This window comes from Odocoileus virginianus, chromosome 20, assembly GCF_023699985.2.
Source record: "Odocoileus virginianus isolate 20LAN1187 ecotype Illinois chromosome 20, Ovbor_1.2, whole genome shotgun sequence".
Classification (NCBI taxonomy): Eukaryota; Metazoa; Chordata; class Mammalia; order Artiodactyla; family Cervidae; genus Odocoileus; species Odocoileus virginianus.
The window spans coordinates 46,464,998-46,488,555 of NC_069693.1; the positions used below are offsets into that span (position 1 = coordinate 46,464,998).

Consider the following 23,558-nt stretch of genomic DNA (forward strand, 5'->3'; position numbering starts at 1 on the left):
ACAGCACGATGGTCCGGCCCTCCCAGAGAGGGTAGCTATCTTCCCTCCGTCCTCGTCTCAGCAGAGGAGCCAGGCAGGTGCAGCTCGGGCACTTCGGCTGGCACGTTCGAGCAGCCGACCCCATTTGGACTGAGCTACCTTCTTCAGGGAGAAGAGGGACCCCTGCCACGTTTTGGGGGACTGCAGCTTGCACTTATTGTTTAGAGCTCTTGTCTGATTCTTCAGCTCTCTGGTGCTTTCCGGCAGAAGAGGCTGGTGCCAAAAACAACTCTGCAGCCCGTGACCCAAGTCTGGCTCACCTCCCTGCAAACATGTCGCCTAGGAGAGCCAGGGGGTGGGGCAGCCCAGACCCTCCACGCTTGCTACCAGGCCAGCCAGGGAAGAGCAGCTATTGTTTTCAGAGGCTTCTGGCGAAGCATACGGCCTCCCGTTGTGGGCTGATTTATAAGGAGGGGAAAACAGGCCAAGTTTGCATACCCGTCAGCATGACCCAGTCTGACAAAGCCAGTGTCCCAGCAGGAAAGCGATGCCCCTGGATGTGGGGCCTGGGGTGGGAGCCGGTCCTCCCAGGAGGAAGGTCACTGGGCCAGCCGGGACCCCTCTTCCTGGGGCCCCTGTAATCTAAGATGCTGCTGGCATTACCGTCACCAATATAACAAAGAGCAACCACAGCCCCATCTACTGCCGGGGCGTGAGTCCCAGTGTAGTAGTAGGTTGTCTCACTCCCCCAGGGCAGCCCCAGGGAGTGTGGGTGTGGGTGTGTCGGTGAGCGTGTGTCCACGTCTGCATGTGTACCTTGTGCATGCATGAGAGTGTGCATGTCTGTGTAAGTGAGCGCATATTTCCTGTGTGTGCATGAGTCCCAGTGCAAGCCCAGCCAAGGCAGGCAGGAACCGAGGGCCAGCGAGGAGGTGTCCCCGAACACAGCCATCAGAGCACTTGCTTAATGAGCAGACGATGGAACAGCATCACTGAGTCTAACGCCTGTGGCACTTTCCACACACCCGTGAACACCGTCTTTGTGGTCCTGAGGTTTTTTCTTTCATCGCTGGTCGTTTTGCTTGTATAAACAGTGGCGCCTTATTGCAGACTTGAGAGGTGCCCGCAACCTGAGATGGGGAAATGACAGGGTGTCAGCCCCGCCCGTGGCCCAGCAGAGGAAACTGAGACCACGTGGCCAAGAAAAATTGCCTTTTCCTTTCCAGTCCCCTGCTAAAATAGCTTTCCAGTTGGCTGCACCTTTGGGGGGATGGCAGAAAAATACGTTAAATAGCCGATTCCTCCCACTTGCCAAAGGGATTTTTCGTGCACGGTCATTGCTCTCGCCCTGTGCTGCTGGGAGACCCGGGCCCTTTGTCCCCATGCTGCCAGGTCAGGGATACACCAGGCTACCGAGCATCCAGGATGGCCTGGGGGTAGGATGGGGAGCAGGCCTCTTGGAGCTCTGTTATGGAAGTAGAATCAGTCACAGGGACACACAGCTCTCCTGATGGAGGAGGAAACACCACCACCTGGCTCGGGGTCTTCCCGGCTGTGGACAAGAGATGGGAGTCAGGGTGACACTCAAACACCAGCTCGCTGGCATCTGCACTCCCAGCACGTCCGTCACTGTGTCAGCCGCTAGCAAGCACCGCCTGCCTGGGTTACCTTAACCATTTCTTGTTCTGGCCCCAGTTTTCACTAAGCCTTTCTCTGTGGCTGCACAGCACAGGGGTACCACAGGGAGGAGTCCTATTTCCCATGTGGCACCTTGTATGCCCAAGGTCCAAGGGCCAGAGAGGGGGCAAGAGGGTTGGCATCCTCACGAAAACGAGTTTGCTTAGTCATGGGTGAGCTGTTGGAGCAACGTCAGTTGGGTCAGACGCTGGGTCCCTTCCCAAATGATGCTGACCTCTGACCCTGTGCTGGAAAGCCCCGGAAGATGCATGGAGCCAGCGAGGGATGTGTCACTGGGCAAGGGTGGGGGTAGGCCGGCCAGCCTCACCTCCCTGACCCACTGGAGAGGCGACGGCAGGAAGGAGCAGGAAAGAACCTTTGCCTCCACTGCTCAGCTTCTCCCAGCAAGGTTGCTCCTTCCCTCTGGCCTCTGAAGGGGTTACCTCTCTGCCTGGAGCATCTCCTCCCATCCATGTCCATGGGGTCCCCTCTACCTGTGGGATGCCTTTCTTGTCCCTCTCAAATAGACAGAAGGGCTGCCATGATGGGATCCTCTTTTTCCTTTGAGCACCTACCACACAGAGGTCCCATGCTACTGGCTTATATGTTATAACTCTGGTTTCCTGGGGTATAACTTATACACAGTCAATTTTGCCCCTTCCAGATGCTCAGTTGGATGACCTGGCAAGTGTTTCTGATGAGGTTATCCCACCACAATATAGACACAAAACACTTGGTCCTTGACTACACTAAAAGCCTTGGACTGTATGGATCACAACAAACTGTAGAAAATTCTTAAAGAGATGGGAGTACCTGTCTCCTGAGTTCTTTACTTGTCTCCTGAGAAACCTGTATGTGGGTCAAGAAGTAACAGAACCAGACATGGAACAATGACTGGTTCAAAATTGGGAAAGGAATATGACAAGGCTGTATATTGTCACCCTGCTTATTTAACTTATATGCAGGACACATCATGTGAAACGCTGGACCGGGTCAATCACAAGCTGGAATCAAGATTGCCAGGAGAAAAAAAAAAAAAGATTGCCAGGAGAAATATCAACAAACTCATATATGCAGATAATACCATTCTAACAGTAGAAAGTGAAAAGGAACTAAAGAGTCTCTTGATGAAGGTTAAAAAGGAGTGTAAAAAAACTGACTTGAAAGTCAGCATTAAAAAAATGAAGATTATGGCATCCAGTCCCATCACTTCATGGCAAACAGAAGTGGAAAAAGTGGAAGCAGTGACAGATTTTATTTTCTTGGGCTCCAAAATCACTGTGGATGGTGACTGCAGTCATGAAATTAAAAGGCGCTTGCTACATGAAAGGAAAGCTATGACAAACCTAGACATCATATTAAAAAGCAGAGACATCAGTTTGCCAACAAAGGTCTGTATAGTCAAAGCTATGGTTTTTCCAGTAGTCATGTACCAATGTGAGAGCTGGACTATAAAGAAGGCTGAGCACCAAAAAATTGATGCTTTCGAACTATAATGCTGGAGAAGACTCTTGAGAGTCCCTTGGACTGCAAGGAGATCAAATGAGTCAATCCTAAAGGAAATCAAGAATATTCATTGGGAGGACAGAAGCTGAAGCTGAAGCTCCAATATTTTGGCCACCTGATTCGAAGAGCTGACTCATTGGAAAAGACCCTGATTCTGGGAAAGGAGGGTGGCAGAGGATGAGATGGTTAGATAGCATCACCGACTCGATGGGCATGAATTTAAGCAAACTACAGGAGATAGCGGAGGACAGAGGAGCCTGACAGGCTATAGTCCATGATGTCACAGAGAGTGACAAGACTTAGCAACTAAACATTAGAGGCTAAAGTTCTTTTCTACTCTGAATTACCACAGTTTTTCTTTAAAAAAAATAATAATAATGGATGCTGAATGCTTTTTCCATATATTTTAAGTGATCATGTGGTTTTTCTCTTTTAGACCACTGACATGGTGAATTACATTAATTTGTTTTAAAATGCTGAATCAATCTTGTATTCCTAGGGTAAACAGAATTGGTGATGTGTCACTCTTTTTATATACTGTTGGATTTGATCTGCTAAAATTTTAAGAATTTTTGAGTTTACATTTATGAGGGATTTGATTTGTAGTCTTCTTTACTTGCAATATCTTTGTCTGGTTTTGGTATCAGCATTATTCTGGCATCATAAATTACGTTGGGAAGTGTTCCCTCATCTCCTATTTTCTCGAAGAGTTTGAGTAGAAGTGGAATTGTTTATATCTTAAATGTTTGGTAGAATTCACCAGCTACGAGCTACCTAGTCCTAGAGTTTATTTTTGTAGGAAAATGTTTAAGTAGGAATTGAAACCTTATACAGAGCTGTTTGTGTTATCTAATTCTCTTTTAGTGAACTTCAATAGTGAGTGTGATTCAAGAAATCTGTTCATTGATTTCATAAATTCACTGTCATAAAGGTTAATATTCTCTTATTATCCATATTATGACAGTTTATTTCTGTAGGATCTGTAGTGATGTCCCTCTTTCATTTTGGATATTGATAATTGTGACGGCTCTCTTTTTTGCCTTCATCAGTCTGGCTAAGGCTTTTCAATTGTTGTTTTGCTCAAAGAACCAGCTTTTGATCTTGTTGGTTTTCCTCTATTATTTTTCTGTTTCCAAGTCCATTGGTTTCTGTTTTTATCTTTATAGTTTCCTTTCTTCTGCTTACTTTGAATTTATTGTGTTCTTCTTTTTTCGAGGCTCTTATGGGTAGCTTATTGCTTAGATTATTGCTTCGAGACCTTTCTTCTTTACCAACGTGTATGCCTAATGCTATAAATTTCCCTCTAAGCACTGCCTTAGCAGTATCCGTTAAACTGTGATATGTTGTACTTTCTTTTCTGTTCAATTAAATTATTTTCTAATTTCTCTTTTGATTTTTTGACCCATACATTATTTTACTTGAAAGTTTATTTTTAATTTCCAATGTTTGGAGTTACATATTAGTGATTTTTAGTTTAATTCTGGTCAGACAATATACTTCACATAACTTTAACTTCTTTTAGATTTGTTAAGATTTGTTTCATGGCCCAGCATACTCTGTGAATGTTCCATGTATACTTGTTAAAAATGTGTACTCTGCTGATACTGGGAAGATTGTCCAATAAATGTCAAGTAGATCAACTTGGATGATATTGTGATTAAGATTTCTATTAGTATATCCTTACTGACTTTCAGTCTACTTGTTCTATAACTTACAGAGGGACATATTGAAGTCACCAACTATGTTTGTGGATTTTTCCATTTCTACTTTACTTTTTGTTTCATGTGTGGGTGTGGGCACATTTATAGTGTTATGTTTTCTTGTAGAATAACACTTTCATTACTATAAAATGTCCCTGTTCATCTCTGGCAATTTTCCTTGTTCTGATGTTTACTTTATATGATGTTAACATCTTGGCCCCAGCTTTCTTTTGATTTGCATTTTCATGGTATAGTTTTCTCTGTTTACTTTCAAACCACCTATGTTTTTACGTTAAGTAATTTTTCTTGAGAGAGCACATCAGTTTAGTTCAGTTCAGTGGCTCAGTCATGTCCACATAGTTGGGAAATATTTTCTTATACAATCTTATCATCTCTCTTTTCATTGGGAAGTTGAATTTAAATCTATCATCTTACTATTAATTTTTCAATTTGTGTTATCTGTTCTTTTTAAAATGTTGTCACTATATTCTTCCTTCTATTGGACTGAGTATTTTTTATGATTCCATCTTACTTATTGATTATATCTATATTGATTATATCTCTCCTTTTAGCTTTTAGTGGTTACTTAAAGCAGGGCTTAAAATATCTAACTTTAATGTATTAGAATCTGTCTTCAGATAATATTAAAGCCCCACTTCACATACAGTGAAATAACTTTACAACAGTATATATGCTCTCATTTCCTCCTTCTAACCTTTGTGCTTTGTTGTCATACATTTACCTTGATATGCTAAAAATCCCACGAAACAGTGTTATAATCTTTGTTTCACATGGTCTATTTGTAATCTTTATTGAGATATAATTCACCTGCATAAGATTCACCCATTTAAAGTGCACACACAGTTCCAAAGGCCAGAGGTTCTCAAACCATGTCAGAATTACATGGAGGCTCATTAAAAGCAGATGGGCTGACCCCTCCCTCACCCTAGAGTTTCTGATTCAGCAAATCTGGGATGGGGCCTGAGACTCTGCATTTCTAACAAGTTCCCAGGGATGCTGATGCTCTTGGCCTGGGGCCATGCACCCAACCTGTGAGAATCACTGCTATAAAAAAAATTACAAACACAGGTTATCAACCTAACTTGAATGATGACATAGCATCCATACTGGGAAGATGGGGAGAGATGGGTTGGAGTTTAAAGGCAAAATCCTGATGGCCAGTAAGTGGTCTGATCCAGTGGGTCTGTGGGAACCTGACACCTGACTGTGACAGAGAAATGGCATGCTCTGGTGACAGTGGTTAGCACCATCTGTTTGGCCAAGGCAAGCCTGCAATTCTAACCCAACAATTACTTTTAATGAATGAATGCATCTTCCTCCTCCTTTTCCCCTGATGTGGTCCATCTCCTCTTCAAGCAAACCTGACATGGGGAAAACTAAGTCTACCCAAAATATTAGTTAGCCAATGAATATCTGTTTTTCCAAACTTTTTTTTTTTTTTTACCTTACCAACATAGCAAATCTAAACACTTCCTTTAAAAACAGACTCCAGGGTATACTGAAGACAGGCAGCATGGTGACAGAAGTTCATCTCACACTACCATTTGGTGGAAAACTGAGGAGTCCCCTTGAGGGTAAGAAGCAGACATCAGCATCTTGGGAAGGGCCTGGCTCATCATCTGAGCAGATGCCTCTCAGATGGCACAGCTCCTCTCACCCCTGCCTTCAGAGCCCAGTTCATAACCTGCTGCACCCTCTTTCTCCCCCAATTCTCATAGCTCACCCAGAGCCTTTTTATCCAGAGCCCCCCAAACCTTCCCTCTCCCTTCTCGCAGCTGTCACTCCCCCACATCTGGGGATAATGTTTCCCTCCCAGCTCCAATTCTGCATCTTGGGACAGAGGGAGGGGGCAACAGGGCAGTCTTGGCGGTTCAGTCAATGGAACAGGATTTAAAAGTCACAAAACTCCTAGGAGAGACAAAAAAGTGTCACATCCCCTTGTGGCCTACATTACAGACTGAGGAGCTTCCAGAAGCTGTGGATCATGAGAGTCAACCCACCCTCAGTAAGAAGTGAGCCAGGCAGCGGTTCAACTGTGGAAAGAATTCAGTGAGCAAGTTTCACTTCGCTGCAATAAAGAAGCCTGACTGCGTCCTGATGGTGACTGGCCCTGGTGGGAGGAGTAGAAGCGGGATATGAGGGCATATGCCTGGGCCACCTGGGGCACACAGTGCCAGGATGAAGAACTGACCTCCCCGCTCCCAGGGTAACTGTAGAACATGGCACTTCCTGTCAAGCTAGTATTCTGATTTCCATGGACTCACGTGGCAAGAAAAACAAGTTCATTTGCCAATGGAGAATGAGGTGGGGAGAAGGGAGAGGAAAATAGGGGAAGAGGAAATTCCACAAGTTACAAAAAGTTGGACCCCTCCATCCCTCAATAAATAGTGTTTTAATTTGTTGTGATTAATGCAACGTTTCGTTTAGTTATGAAAGCTGGGCACACGGTATGTGTGGTTTGGCAAATGCGTTTAACTTAGCCCCCTCTTAATCCACTCCCACTTTCTCCTTTTCTCCCCAGCACCCCCTCTCCTTTTAACCCAGATGAGTGAAGGAATAAATTAGTCCGGAAATGTTTCTGCTCCAATAAAACATTATCACCTGTCAATCACCAGATAAGTACAGGGAAGGCCTCTCCTTTGCTTTGCCATTCCTATGGCCTCAGAAAATCTCACCCAGTTTCAAAATTAGACCTTCTTTGCCACATGCCACATGGGAACAAGCCACTCCCCATTCTGCCAGAGCTTTTAGGGCCATGCCTGAGAACCCATCATTTCATCATCCATGGTTCACATAACATATCTCATGTAACATCTGTATGGATCTGACTCTTTTTTTCCAAAACCACTTTCTACCCAAACTTACTACAAAAGCAGATGAGTAAGCAAGACGATGTGCTGGTCATTTGAGAGTTTTGATAGATGCTCAGATGGCCTTTGGGCTGGAAGGTCATGGAATGACCTCCAGCAGGCAGCTCAAAAGCCCACCAGGGGTCAGAGACGCAGTGATAGCAGTACTACATGTCCCCACCTTAATATTTCCCTCAGCTATTGTCTTAAGTTACAAGTTCAAGACATTTTGGAGCAGGACGTGCTCTTCTAGTGTGTGGGTGAGACAGTGACATGTGGACCCCCTGCACTGACTCAGGGCACACTGCCTCCACTGCCCCAGGTTCTGTTGGAGAGGGTTCTGGCAGTGTTTGGAGGGTACAGCACAGGCCTGGGCTTGCCCCTTGGCATGCCAGAACAAACCTCCTTCTTTAGTGCTTCTGCACCTTGAATGACAGGACACCAGCTCCCCAGCCGGCTTCCATGATGGCCCGGGTCCATTCATCATGTTCTCTCGACTGCATCTCTGGGTCCTCAGAGAGAAACACCAGCTGTGTCAGCTCACCTGAAGACAAGCGCACCCGGGGTGGCGCACAGGTGGCCCTTCGTGGTGACACGAGCACTAGTGCAGCCTGGTCCTCAAAACAAAGGATCACCAGCAACCGTGAGCAGCTGACAAGATGCATCTAGTTCCGGGTGCCAGACATTCCCAGCCCACCAAGCACAGACCCGCTCACCCTCGAGCATCAGGGAGGCAGCCTGAGTAGCAGGAAGGGGGTGTATCTCTCAAAGGAAGACAGGCTCTGTTCTACTCCCAACTCCACCACTTCCCAGCTGCCTGGTCCCCTCGTGATCAGGAAATATACTCTGTATGGTTTTAATCTTCTTAAATTTATTGAGGTCTATTTTATGGTCCAGAATCTAGTCCATCTGGATGAATTTTCCAAGTGTGTTCTACTGTTGTTGAGTGGAATGTTCTGTAAATGCCAATCAGGTAAAGTTAACGATGATGTTTTCCAAGTGCTCTGCGTTGTCACTGATTTTCTACTTGTTGGGGGAGGGGGCTGTGATGCTTCCAGATGTGTCTGCTGTGCTGGGGTACAGACTCCAGTCTCTCAGTCAGACACTCAGTTGTTGGGGGAGGGGGCTGTGATGCATCCAGCCATGTCTGCTTTGCTGGGGTACAGTCTCCAGTCTCTCAGTCAGATGCTCATCTGGGTGCTGCTCATAAGAGATTTTGCAGATGTGATTACAGACCCTAATCAGTTGAACTTTAAGTAGAGGAGATGATTCTGGGTGGGCCTGACTTAATTGGTCAGAGGACGTTAATAGCTGGGCTGAGGCTTCCCCAGGGAAAGAAGAAATTCCTCCTGTGAACAGCAGCATTGGCTGTGTCTGCACACACATCAAGTTATACTTGCTTTGCAGCCACTGCAACTGCACGATGGACTTCTCATCTGCTTGATACAAACACACCTTCTGCAGGTTCTGCTCCTCTGGCTGAACCCTGACTGAGCCCAGGGTACTGAAATTACTGGTGATAATTGTGATTTCTCTGTTTCTCCTTGCAGGTCTATCAGTTTTCACATCATATGTCTTGAAGCTGTTAGTATACACATTCAACATTTGTGTCTTGAAGAACTGATGCCTTTATCTTGGTGACGGACTTCTATGTACCTGGAAATACGCTTTGATATGAAATCTACCTTGTCTGGTGTCAGTATGGCCACTGCGGCTCTCTACTGGGTCATGTTAGCAAGGCACATCTCCTCCCCTCCTCTTATTTTTAGCCTATTTGCGGCTTCCTCTGTACTTTCTTTGCTGCACTTCTCTGCAGGCAGCTTTTATTTGGGTCTTGCTTCTGTATCCCACCTTGCAGTCTCTGTCTTCATTTTAAATGCTAGCCTATTTATGTTCAATGTAATTATGAAACAGCTGAGTTTAAATCTTTTTGTTTTGGGTTTCTGCTTGTCCCATCTCTTTCTTATTGTCATGCCTTCTTTGAGATTGATTGAGGGTTTTATTTTAGTGATTCTCCTTTATCCCCACTGTCAGCTTATTAGTTACACAGTAATTTTTTATTTTTACTGGATGTTCTAAAGTTTATAATACACCTCTTTAACTTCTCACAACCTCCCTTCATATACTATGATTCCATATCACAGATGGTATAAGGGTCGCTGAAAAGTATACTTCTATGTCTCCCTCCCATTCTTTGCGCCGCTATTGTCAGAGATTTTACTTCCTTGCAAACCCAAAATACACTGCTATTATTCTTTATTTAAATGGTGAAATATCATTGCAAGAAATGTAAAAATAAGAAAAATACATTTTACATTTATCTATTTAATTACTGGGCTTCCCAGATGGTTCAGTGCTAAGAATCCACCTGCCAATGCAGGAGATGTGGGTTCAGTCCCTGAGTTGGGAAGATCCTCTGGAGAAGAATATGGCAACCCACTCCAGTTTTCTTGTTTGGGAAATCCCATGGACAGAGGAACCTGGCAGGCTATAGTCCACAGGGCTGCAAAAGAGACACAATTTAGCAACTAAACAATGACAATTAAATTACTAAATAACTATTACTGGTCCACTCCACTGCTTTGTGTAGATCTAAATTCCCATTTGGAATTTTTTTTTCTGCTAGAAGAACCTCCTTTAACACTTGCTGTAAATCAGACTTGCTGACAGTGAATTCTATTGGTTTTTGTTTGTCTGAAATAGTCTTCATTTTATTTCCAATTTTGAACCATATTTTCATTGGCTAATAAAATCACTGTTGATGGCCCCCGCCTCCACCAGCATTTAGCACTTAAAAGATGCTTCTCCATTGTTTTCTGGCTTGCATGGTTTCTGGCAAGGGGTCTGCTGTCCCTCATGTGGTTCTGCTCCTCTGTCCACAATGTGTCATTTTTATCTGGCTGCTTCTAAGATTTCTTTTTATTACTGGTTTTCAGCAATTTGTTTATAATGTGTCTTAATGTGGCTTTCTCAGTGTTTACTCCACACAGGGTTTGTTTGGCTCCTTTGATCTGTGAGTGTCTAGTTTCCATTGAATTCAGAAAGCTTTTGGCTGTTATTTCTTCAAAACAGGTTTTATCCCTGCCTCTCTCTTGTTTCTAGAACTCCAATTACAAACATGCTAGATGACTGGATATTAGCCCACAGGTCACCACGGTTCTGTTATTTTGTTTTTAAAGTCTTTTTTCTCTCTGCTCAAATTTGAATCGTTCTATGGCTTCAAACTTGCTGATCTTTAATTCTACAGTGTTGACTCTGCTGTGAATTCTATCCAGCATATTTTTCATTTCAGATATTGAATTTTCAACTGAAAGTTCCGCTGTGACTTTTTTGTATCTTTCATTTTGCTTCTTATTATTTATTGTTCTTCCCTCTTGAATGTATGGAACATATTTTTAGTAGCTGTTTCAACATCCTTGTCTGTGAATTCCATCATCTATGTCACATCTGGGTATCTTTTTACTGATTGACTTTCCCCCAAGATTTTGGGTGAATTTTCTGCTTTTTCTGCATGCAGAAAAATTTTGATCAAACGCCAGACATTGTCAATGTTCACTGTTGCTTTCTGGCTTTTGCGGTGCTCCCTTAAAAGGTCTTGAATTTTATTCTGGTGTGCACTTCTGAGTTATTTGGAATTAGTTAGACTCTTATAAGGCCTCTTTTAAAATGTTGTTAGGGTGGGTCCAGAACAGACTTAGGCTAAAACTAATTTACCACCATTATTCAGAAAATACTTATGAGGATTCCACTAATGCCCAATGTATCCTAAGATCTTCCCACCCTGGCTGATATAAATACAAGCTACCCTCAGCCCTGTGTGAGCTCCAAGGACTGTTCTGCCTGCCTCTCTGGGCAGCAATGTCCTCAGCCTACTTTCCTTCCCTCACATACGTGCACGCGTCAGCCATGCCCTGGTGGAGCCTCTCTGGAGCTCCCTCCACCCAGCCCTCTGCCCTCCGAGTCTTGCTAGTCTGCCCTCTCTCTCCTCCACGCAATGAGACCACCCCTCTCTCACACGTTCCCTCCCCGCAGTGAGCTGGTACAGTCATAAGCCCTGTTTCTCCCTTTCACTGCCTAACGTCAATGTGTGACAGCTGTGCTTGGTGTATCCCATCCCGCTTTCTGGTCATTTATAGCAGGAGGGTAATTCGCATGCCTGTTACTTCACACCGGCCAGAATCAGATGTCGAAAACCAAAAGTCAGTAACATTTTCAGAAGATGTTTCTGGTCTAATTCCCCCCCCCCCCCGGAAGCTGAAGCCTTCTTTTATTGACAGAATCTACACAACATGTGAGGCAGAGCTGGCCACAAGGTCCCAACATAGCACATTCTGACATTCAAATTAGACTTATTTAAATGTGGCTCCTTTTGATTCCTACAACTTTGTACTATGATGATTATCTGTAGATAGGGATTCTAAATTGAAACAACTTTACTCACATCGCCATCATCACTCAATTTTTGGAGACTAACAGCTTGGTTCAATTGTTTTAAAAGGTAATAGATTCTCGACTAGGCCTGATACTTAGTTGACTTTTTTTTTTTTTTGTCTAATGTTTTTCATTTCCACATTTTAAGTAGAACCCCTAAAATCCATTCCCCTCCATGGTCATTATCAGTTCATCAAATAATAAAAAGGACACAATCTCTGAATAAAGGGCATTTCTCCCCAAAGTAGGACAGCTGTGGGTCTTACACCAGTTTCTAAACTTTCTGCAGTTTCCTTATTTAACCACAGACTTGAGCGTTTTATTAGGCTGACACTGAGGACAGTATTGATTAGAGATGATGGCGATATCATGCTGGGAATAGGAGTTGGGAACGTGGCTATTATTATTAGTGTGTGTATCTGAAGCAGAAATTGTAGCCTGACCTTCCTGTGCATCGTCTCGGCAGAGTCAAGGGCAGATGTCCTGCTTGGGGAGCTGGGGTGACAGAGCAACAGGTGCTCGCCACTGAGCTCCCGGGGCAGCGATCTCCACGGCTCGCTCCACACCCCTCTAGGTGTCCCCAGGTCAGCACTTCACATCAACGTCATAGTGAATTCTCAGAGGGATCCTGCAGCAGGTGGCAGGTGGGCCCAAGGCCGGGAGAGATAGAGCCAGGGTGAACCAGGCCTGCCTGGCACCTGGGCAGGGTGGTTCCTGAACACCAGCTGTTGGCATACCTTCCTCAAACATTGGCCAAATCTCCACAGTACCCACCTGTCATTCACTTCACATGTGTCTCTAAAATCACTTCATTTCTAAAAGTATCTAAAGCTATTCTAAAAGAAATTTCTGTCATTCCCACCAATGGGAAATCAGTATCATTGTTTCTTTAAAAAAAAAAAAAACCCTCAGGGCCCCATGAAAATAATGCACTCTCATTAAATTCTAGCCAGATGCTCCTGCTTTCTGGAGGCTTTCTTTCTTTATTAAGAAGAGAGCCCAGCAACTTCTGGAGAGGTACTGGGTCACAATAATACCTAACTCAGAGGGCTTCCCTAGGGGTCCAGTGGTTAAGAATCTACCTGCCAATGCAGATGACATGGGTTCAAGCCCTGGTCTGAGGACTAAGATTCCACATGCCACGGAGCAACTAAGCCCGGGCACCCCAACTACTGAGCCTGTGCTCTAGAACCTGCGAGCTGCAACTACTGAAGCCTAAGCATCCTAGAGCCTGTGCTCTGCAACGAGAGGCCATCCTTGTTGAGAAGCCCGTGAACAGCGATTAGAGAGTAGCCCCTGCTCACCATAGCTAGAGAAAGCCTGTGCACAGCAACGAAGACCCAGTATAATAAAATAAAAATATTAAAAAAAATTACCTAACTAAGACTTTCTATTAGATAGGACTGGAAACTTTGAAAAAGATTCTGCAGTGCCCAGTGAAATATGGCTATCATCTGATGGAAGATGAAACCCAAGTGGAGAGAAGGCAGAGGATCACATGAGATAGCAGAGCTGAGGGGCCTGAGCAAGAGGGAGGCCCTGTTCAAATCGAGAACTTCCACTGGCTCAGGAAGCAAGACCCCGGAGTCCCCAGGGTGGCAGTGTGGGCTGAGGTGTGGCTGAAGTGGGGAATGCCTTGTGGTGGGTGGCAGTGTGGGCTGAAGTGGGAGTGCCTCATGGTGCAGCCACTATGGAACATGTTCTGGCATCCTCCTCACTGTACAACCAGAAATCCCCACAAATCTGTCCAGAGCAGCTGGGCGCAGGGCTGAGATGGACAGACATGCCAGCCCGAGCGCAAGGGCTCCTGGCAGTACTAAGTGCAGCCTGAGAACCAGAATTGCCCAGAGGTCTGCATCAGGTGGACAAGCACGTCTGTACCACAGAAAACCACCCTGCCGTCATGAGGACATGACAAGCAGCAAGATGACCTGGCTGTGGATGCACTGAGACCTGTGAAAGAAGACAGACCTAAAGGGGACATGGGATCATCCCATCTCAGTGACATTCCAGAAAAGGCAAAACTGATCTCCAGGGGTAGAAACCAGGTGGGGGCTGCTGGGGGCTGGTAACGGGAAGAGTTGACTACAAAGGGAAATCTCGGGGGTGACAGGACCTTCTCTGTGTTGACTGTGGCAGTGACACAACTGGATGCATTTGTTACTCAGAATGGTGCAGTGAAAAGAGTGGATTTCACTGATGTAAGTTATATCCCAATAAGCTCGGCTTAAACAGCAACATACATCGGACAAAAGCCATCTCTTGCTGCAGACATGTTAGCATCTCTTCATTACTCTTGGGATAAAAGGCAGCTCCCCTCCTCGGCCTCTGAGCTGTGAGGGTCTGGCCTCCTCTTCCCTCTCCTCCCAGTCCTCAGGGCTCCTGCACACTCTGTTCCCTGTCCCAGATGCTCTCCCTACACCCCTCCCACATCCTTTCTTTCCAAGCTTCAGACCCTCATCCCTACCACCCACCAGAAGAGGCTCCGGTCTTGTATTCACGGGTCTTTCCCTCCATCACAAGTCACAATCACATCCCTGCTCAGCTGCGTGCCTGATAGGTAACTATCTCCCCATGAAGGACACAACATCTCTGTCTCATCACTGATGCTGGTCCTTGCTACAGAGTTCGTCACACAGCACGTGTTCACTAAGTTCCCAAATAAGAGGATGAATGAATGAACAACTAAGTTCTGGAGAAAGGAAACACACAGAGTAACTTCTCTGCACTCCATTCTTTGGTGAACGAATATTCTATTGAAAAGGATGCTGGGCAAGGTAACACAGCCACCCCTCCTGGGCTGTCGCAGACCAGCAGAAGGGCAGGTGACACAGAGTCCTACCTGTCATGGCACAGGTCCCAGGTTCCTGGCTCAGAGCTTGTTGTCGGCCTGAAAAATAGGAGGGAAAAAAAACTGTTAACCACTTTGCTGGAGTCCAGTCTTTCCCAACTGCCTGGCTCTGCTCAGCCTAGAACTGGCAGAAAGCATTTGCCCAAGCCTGGTGCCTGCTTCAACACCAGGGTGTCTGAGTTTCGGACCAAACATCAGTCTTTTGAAGCTGAGGTTCTGTTAAAGCCTGGCTCAAACAACAGGGTCAGTGAAAGGCTTATGAAAACGATTTGAGAGGCTCCTCGTGCGCCAATTAGCTCTTACAAAACGGTGTTTTGATGAGCACCGTGCTGATGAATCAGCTCCACGTGGCTCCCTTCCCCTGGAAACACCCTTGGGCCTGAGAATGAAGGCGGGTGGTGGGGAGAGGTGGGGGCCCCACTGCAGTACAGGTTTTGCCAGATTCCTGGTGGAGGGAGGGGGTGAACAGTTGAACACATCTGGCTGATATAAAACATGGCTGGAATCATCCTTCCTTGAAGCAAATATTATTCTCATTAAAACATAGATCATCTGTTGGGAGGAGCCAAAGTGGAGGAGGGCGGCACTCCTTTGGTTACATGCAGCCGTGCTTAGCGGGCAGAAGCGGGGAATGGAGGCCCCGGCGCCACCCCCGCCCCAAGTTTGGTCCCTGCCCAGCAAGGCTCCTTTCACTAGCCAGTGAGCAACCAGGGTCCTGGCTCCACCCTTCCAGCTGGGTCTGTGGGCTGCTCTCTTGCTGGAAGCCACCTTCCTGATTTTCTACCAGGTCCTGAGCAGGTGCTCTCAACTCAGAGACATTCCGCTGTGTGAGGACCGTGATGTGTGTTGCCTGGTCAAATGCCAGCATTGACACTGCGTGAATGGGGTAGATGTGGTGACTACCTGCAACCAGCCAGTTCCAAGTAAGGGAGGTTACTCTTCATAAGGCGGGTTGGCCCCATTCACCCAGCTGGAGTTCTTGTGAGCAAAAACTGAGGTTTCCCAGAGAAGAAAAAATTCTGCCTCGCAACTGGACAGAACAAACACCCTGTTCTACACCATAACAGCCACCCTTCCAGGACTCCCAGCCTGTTGACCTCCCCTACAGATTTTGACCTGTGAACCCCGTGGTCCTTATGACAAAATGAATCTGTTGCTCTCTCTGCAGATAGAACAGATAGATAGATAGACAGACAGACTATATAACTGACAGACATCAATAGATGACAGATATCCTCTTGGTTCCACTTTTCTGGGGAACCCTGGGTGATCTGTCCAGCCCCCAGAGCTAGCCCTTGAAAACCCCTCACCCACATGGCAGTACAGACTGGTGGTTAAAATGGCATCTCTGGTGCCATGGAACACTGCATGGAAGTGTGCAATGGAAGGGTGCAATGGAAGCTCTGGAATAGGCAAAACAAATCAGTGATGACAAAAATCAGGACAGTGGCTGCCTCAGTAGGGTGTGGGCAAGGACTGACTGGGAAGGGGGCACTTCCTGCAGGGGATGGGAAATTCCCCGTGCTGATGGGGAGGGGCTTACAGGAGTCTGCTTGTGTTAAAACTCAGTAAAAGGTACACCTAACATTTGTGCATTTCACTGCACGGAAAGTTTACTTAAAAACATAAATATTGAATTATAGTTGGCAGAACATGCACTCAACTGCTTAGGGGCCAAGTATACTGGTGTCTGCAGTGGCTGTGTGAAATGCACACAAAAGTACGGTGGATCCACAGATGGAGAGAGGGGTGGAGAGCTGGACAGACAGCTGATAAAAGAGAATGCAGTTCGATGTCAATGGTGGAATCAAGTGGTGGGTATGTGGGTACTTGTGGTACCATGGACCAAGCAGCTGAGGTGTGATGTGGTCAGAAAGCTCAAAGTCCTGAACCTTGAATGCTTCTGAATGCTGGACTCCTGAGTACCTCACGGGACTCCTGAGTACCTCACTGAGACGGTCACAGGATGGCGAAGCAGACCTCAGCAGCAATATCCTCAGCCCATGACCTTCAACAAGCATCAGGGACATCATGTTGGAGGCCCCTTTGGGACCAGGATGATCTAGACAAGTTATAGACCCCTGGGGCAGTGGAAGCCAAGGGCTGGAGGAGCACAGACTAGCAGGGGTGTGTGTGTTATGTTGACAGGTGATGGGCTGCCTCTTGGGGGAGGCATTCAAGGTGAGCAAGACTTCAGTGGCTGGACATGGTCCGGATTGCATAAAAGATGTCCTGTGATGCAAGATTCTGGTCCATGGTGGTTCTACCCTTCCACAAGACTATAGATACAGAGGATCCCATTTGTCTGCCACTTTCCCTGAGCCAAACTGGAAGCTACACTTGCTGTAGAACAAGATCCTGCCTTGTTGAAAGGGCCCCTGGCCCATCTCAGCCTTTAACAGACAAACGCTCAGTTCAGACAGAAAGAATTCCACAGACCACCATCTGGAAACAGAAGGCAACAGCTTGGAAGGTTTATCCTGACCCACTCCTATTTTCTTGTCACTTCCCCTGATGACCAAGGGCTCGGAGGGCAATGAAATAGTGTAAAATGATATAGCCAATATGGAGGCTGTGTTGTAATGAGCCAGGAGAACACGGTTCAGACTCAGAAAGGAAGGACACTCACCTCCAAAGTATCAGCGATGCCCTTATTAACGGCTAAGTTTAACCCATCCCCCACCCATCCACCCATCCACCCATCTATCCATTCATCCATCATCCATCCAACTCTAGAATCTTACACTGCTATACCCTTGCTACATGCTTGGTTTATAAAATTATAGTATTTGGCATAGAGGAGGCCCTAGGTATTTCTTGTGTGGTTGGATCACAAGGTATCATGTGCACCCTTAAGGAGCAAGTGAAACAAATTAGTTACGCCACAAACAGGAAGCTATGAAATACCATGAGGGTGACGGTACAACCTACCGAGCCGATGGAGACACTGGTGAGAGGAGAAGAAGGTGTGGAAAATAATTTCTTAAATATATACGTTTTTGAAATATCTATTTCTTGCCTGACATTTCTATTTTCTTTACTGGCAGGCCTATGAAATAGTTCTATTTAAAATCTATTATCCAAAATAAATTATTCCAAGTCTATATCCATATATATTAAAGGAAAACTTTTAAAAATATTCTTTGCACTGATTATCTGGACATTTGAAAAAACAAGCAGAGTAATTACTCTTGCTCCATATTCACAAACTTTGATTTCTTTTTAAGTTTATCTGGACTTTAATACAATGTCACTGATTTTTTTTAAAAGAGTATCTCTTAAAATTATTTACTAATTTTATTTTTTCATAAATTACCCCCAATCTTCCTCAGTGTTAAACTTTGTGATTGATAAATTCAAGATTATTGACACTCTTGACTGGCTGTCTATAAAGTATAATATTTTATTGAGAAAATTATCTTTCTACAGGCACTGACAGACCTGGAAACTCAGCACAAATCTGGCCAAGTGGAAGATTTCCTCAGTTCTAATATTTCCAGGTGGGAAGATGAGTCTGTTTCAGACTGGATATGTGGTCAGGGTCTGTTTTGACTCTAGTCAGAGAACCTCTCTCATCAACAAGTATTTCACAAGTCAAAATTCATCAAATTGTCTCTATTTATGATGATTTTCAATGTTTCACCAAATTTAAATGCTTCAAAAATCTTAGCTATCTCAAGTGCATTCCATTTGGGTACAGAATGTAAATACAACCAACTTTAAAATGTGGACCTCATCAGAAGATTCTTCACAGAACATTCCACAGTGAAGTGACAGCACTGTTCCCAAAGATTCCACAGGACCAAGCATGTGACTCCCCGGTCCTCCTGTCAGCATCTTTAACGCGTCAGCACCTTTCTGTGAGCAAATTTGTTCTGTGGCCACTGTGCTTCACTAAAAGCTTCCTGAACTGAAGCTTTCTGGCACAACCTTCATTGAAAAATTTATAAGTTCCCAGTGGATTCTGAATAAATGGCACAACGAATTTAAAGGGCTCACTTACAGAACAATTAAATGCCACTGTGCACACTTTATTTACAAAGGATCCACTCCTGTGTCTGGCAGATAAGGATGGCAATTAACCCCAGGGAGAGAGATGACGTCCTGCTGCATCCGCTTTCGTTTTAATTCAGCATCAGCTGCATCCCAGGGCTTTGTGGTCCAGCCCCTCCACTTCTCACTCATGCATCGTGACAGCCTGAGCTCCTCTCACGATGCAGAGGATTTCCTGAAGCAGTTATCACTTGCTGGGCAGCATCGTTGATTCCAAGCATATTTCTGCGCCATAGATGTCTCAATTTGGCCAAACCCTTGTTTTCAGAACGATGTGTGCTCCGCCAGAATTTGAATTTGTGTTATCACTGCAAAAATAAATCACTGTACCTTCAACGTTGAACTTTTAAACTGAATCAGAGAAAGCCTTTGCATTATCTCCTATGTTGCACGCTGCCCCGCTGGCTGGCTGCCTGGGGCTTCAGGCATCCTCGGGCCACTGGTGAAGATGGCACAGCGGCCAGGAACCAGAGGCTGGCAGGTCAGTTCCATGTCTTAAAAATGCATTCATTTTTTAAATCTTTAAACCCTTGCTAGATTGTCTTACCACCCAAATCTCCAACCTGATGTTCCCTGTCTTTGCTTCACAGGAGGGTTAGTGAGTGTTAAGAAACAGGACTAGCTGGTGCCTGGCCCAGGCTCCCTCCTGGTTACACCGCTGTCTGTGACCACAGGCAGAGCCTGCCAGGCTCGCGTCTGTGACGACAAGAGAGCTCTTGCACAATGGGAGACACGAAACAGCCCCTGGAATATGGCAAATAATTTTTAATTATAGGAAGAATGTTAAGATAAATATTTAGAAGTTTTGATGGAATGCAGCTCTGTTTCAAAGGAAAATGAAATGTCGGAGAAACCGGCTCAACTGCTGTTTTCATTCCCAGAAGCCTCGCTGGATGCAGGAACCATGTGGAGAAGACGTTCTCCTGCTCCCTACACCCCAGATCACGGTTCCACATTGCTGACTCACCCCTCCTTCCTTGGCCTCTCTTCCGCCCCCCTGAGGCACCAGCCTGTCACCCAGGAGCTCCAAGAACAGTGGGGCAGACACCCACACCCCTCACATGACCAGACAGGCCTCTCAGAGGCCAGCACCCTGCCCCCGGGCAGGGATGGCTGGTCCCTCCTTCTGCAAGTGTCCACAGGGTGTGACCAGACGGCATAAGTGCCCAGCCCAGTGTCACACTGGAAAGCACAGCATCCTTCTGTCAGCTCCAGCCCAAGTGGTCCAGGGCGGCCCAAGGACCAGGCTGTGAGCTCCGGAGACAACTCCTGACAGCCAGGGCAGGGGCAGGGCACCTCCAGAAGAGCAGGATGACTGCATGGATAGCCGACAGGGCCAGCTGCCTCGGACGGGGTTAGGCTGGGGAGGCAGCAGATGGCCTCACGTCTTATCCTAGAGGAGGAAGGAGCCGACACCCTGAGTGGGCGAGGGTGAGACTGGAGAAGTCCTTCATGGCAGAGGAAAGGGGATCAGAGCAGCAGGGGACCTGGGCCCAGTCTCAGCCTTGATCAGGATGGCAGTCCCCGCCCCACAGGGACCTACAGTCACAGAATGATGCTGCTGACTTGGGGGCTGTGGGGGAGAGAGGTATGAGCAGCCAGGACTGGCACTCCATCTCGGGTGCTAGGGGCTCTGGTCAGGGAGGGCTGCCCACAGGAAGGACCTGGGCTCTTCTTCATCAGCCCCACCTCAAACCAAATCAAAATTTCCTGAAGTACCCACCCACTAAGCCATTTCTGATCCCCAAGAGGGTTTGAGTGGTGTGGTCACCAACAGTGGTTTGGGGGACCTCAGGAGGGGGAATGAGGGAGGGGGAGACTGAGAGGTGGGCAGTGCCCAGCTTTAGGGGACAGCACTGACCTTGACGGGAACAGCGGTGTAGGGGACAAGTCTCAGTTGCCCCATGAGCAGCAGCTGAGTTGGAAGAGTACCTCGCAGGAGGACACAATCTAAAGATGTTGCTCGGGTTTTGCTCAGGTAGTAGAATTCAGCACCAAGTGTGGAGTAAGAGAACACCCAGAGGTATGATGTGTCCTCATGAAATGATGAGCCCCAGCATGCACCCAAGCTCTTGGTGCTCCATGGACCCGGGGCACAGAACAGACTGGGAGAAAGAAGGGGCCATGACGTGGTGGTCTCAGCTTCAGCCCACAGCCCAAGGCAGAGCTATCTGAGTGTGGCCCTGAGCTGGAGCTGACTGCAGACACCACCTGTGGGCTGGCTGCCTGGTGTCCAGGCAACTTCTCAGGGGAATCAAGGAGCTGGAGGATGAGCCAGCCTTGCAGGGGTAAGAGAGTCTGTGCGGGCAGCAGGGGCCCAGCAGGGAAACCTGGACGAAGTGGCCTCCCTGGAAACCACTGCGGGGGCCATGTTTTCTCTGAGCCTTTGTTGCTTTGTTACCAAGGACGTTCTGTTCCAGCTCCCTACCCCTCACCTGAGATCATCGTCCATCTTTGTGAAAAGTCAGAGTAATTCTTTCCATCCCTGCTGGCCAGGTTGGGTGTATGCAGGCCAGGTCATGTTGGCATGGCAACAAGACAGGCCGGGAGGAGGGAAGCGCTACCTCAATGCTCAGCAATGGCTGTGCTGCCCCCTCCTCCCAGCTTGGGCCTCTTCCAGGGGTGAACGCCCAGCTCCTGTGTCCACACCATCATCAATGCTCTGCGTGCCTGCTGGGTGCCAGGCCACATATGGGAAGGTCCTTCCCTGAACCTTTGTGATCTCAATATGATGCAGGCATTCATTTTTAAATGCATTTATTTACTTTCGGCTGTGCTGGGTCTTCATTGCTGCGAGGGCTTTTCTCTAGCTGTGGCAAGTAGAGGGCTACTCTCTAGTCGCGGCACACAAGCTTCTCACTGCGGAGGCTTCTCCTGTTACAGAGCACCGGCTCTAGGCACGCAGGCTTCAGGAGTTGTGGTGCATGGGTTTCGTTGCTCTGCAGCATGTAGGATCTTCCAAGATCAGGGATCAAACCCGTGTCTCCTGCCTTGATGGGGGGATTCTTTACTACTGAGCCATCAGGGAAGCCTCAGGCATTCATTTCATCCTGAGTTTAAAGATTAAAATCTGACACTAGATCCTCACGTGTATGTTCAGTTGGTTTTCAACAAGGATGCCAAGATCACTAAATGAGGAAAGGACAGCCTTTTCAAAACAAATGGTGCTTCCAACCAGACACCCACATGGAAAAGGGTAAGTCGGACCCCTATGAAATAGCATATACAAAATTTAACTCTAAAAGACTCAAAGACCTAAATGGAAGAGTTAAAACTGTAAGTCTTAGAAGAAAGTAAAGGTGTGAATCTTTGTGACCTTGGATTAGACAATGATTTCTTAGATATGACACCAAAAGCACAGCAAGCAAATTAAAAAACAGGTGATCAAAATTAATAATTTTGTGATACAAAGGACATCATCAAGAACGTGAAAGGCAAGGCATGAGAGGAAATATTTGGAAATCATATACCTGATCTAGAATATATAAAGAACTCCTAAATTCAAATAATAAAAAGACAAAGAAAATATACAAATGGGCAAGAAGCACATGAAAAAGATGTCTTCTTTCACTAGCTGTCAGGGAAGTGCCACAAGATACCACTTCATTCTCTTTATAATGGTTATAGTCAAAAAGATAGAGAACCGGAAGTGTTGGTGAGAATGGGGGAAAATTAGAAACCTCATACATTGCTGTTCCAGAAGCTCCTCAAAAGATTAAACACAGAGTTGCCCTCTGACCCAGAAATTCCACTCCTGGATATATACCCAGGAGAAGTGAAAACAACTCCACACCAAAAATACGTAATGCTTGTTGCAGCATTATTCATAATAGGTGAATAACCGAAACAATTAAAATATCCACCAAATTAATGGATAAGCAAAATGGGTCCCATCTGTATGATGGAATTTCACTCAGTCATACAAAAGAATAACACAGGTCTCATCAGCACGGTGCACCTTGAGAACATCATGCTAACTGAATGCTACTGCTAAGTCACTTCAGTCGTGTCCAACTCTGTGCGACCCCATCCCTGGGATTCTCCAGGCAAGAACACTGGAGTGGGTTGCCATTTCCTTCTCCAATGCATAAAAGTGAAAAGTGAAAGCGAGGTCGCTCAGTCAGGTCTGACTCTTCGCAACCCCATGGACTGCGGCCTACCAGGCTCCTCCATCCGTGGGATTTTCCAGGCAAGAGTACTGGAGTGGGGTGCCATTGCCTTCTCCGGCTAACTGAATGACACACATACAAAAGACCACATGCGATTCAATCCCATTTATGTGAAAGGTCCAAAACAGGCAAATTCATAGAGACAGAAAGTAGATTCATGGTTGCCAGGGCCTGGGGAGTGACTGCTGATGGGGACAAGTTTTCCCTTTGGGATGACAAAATGCTTCTGACATTGACTATGGTGATGGCTGCACAACTCTGTGAATACACAACAAACCATTTAATTGTATACTTGAAACAGGTGAATTGTACAGTGCGTGAA

The 23,558-nt window shown here is 46.2% G+C and overlaps 1 long non-coding RNA gene across 1 annotated transcript; it reads right to left on the reverse strand.

Annotated features, from left to right (window-relative positions):
- Window positions 1-943: 943 nt before the first annotated feature.
- Window positions 944-15,063, reverse strand: LOC139030060 (uncharacterized). The gene is made up of 2 exons (XR_011482379.1): window positions 15,006-15,063; window positions 944-1,109 (listed from the first exon to the last, which is right to left on the reverse strand). It is a non-coding gene; the product is annotated as an uncharacterized lncRNA (long non-coding RNA).
- Window positions 15,064-23,558: the final 8,495 nt, after the last annotated feature.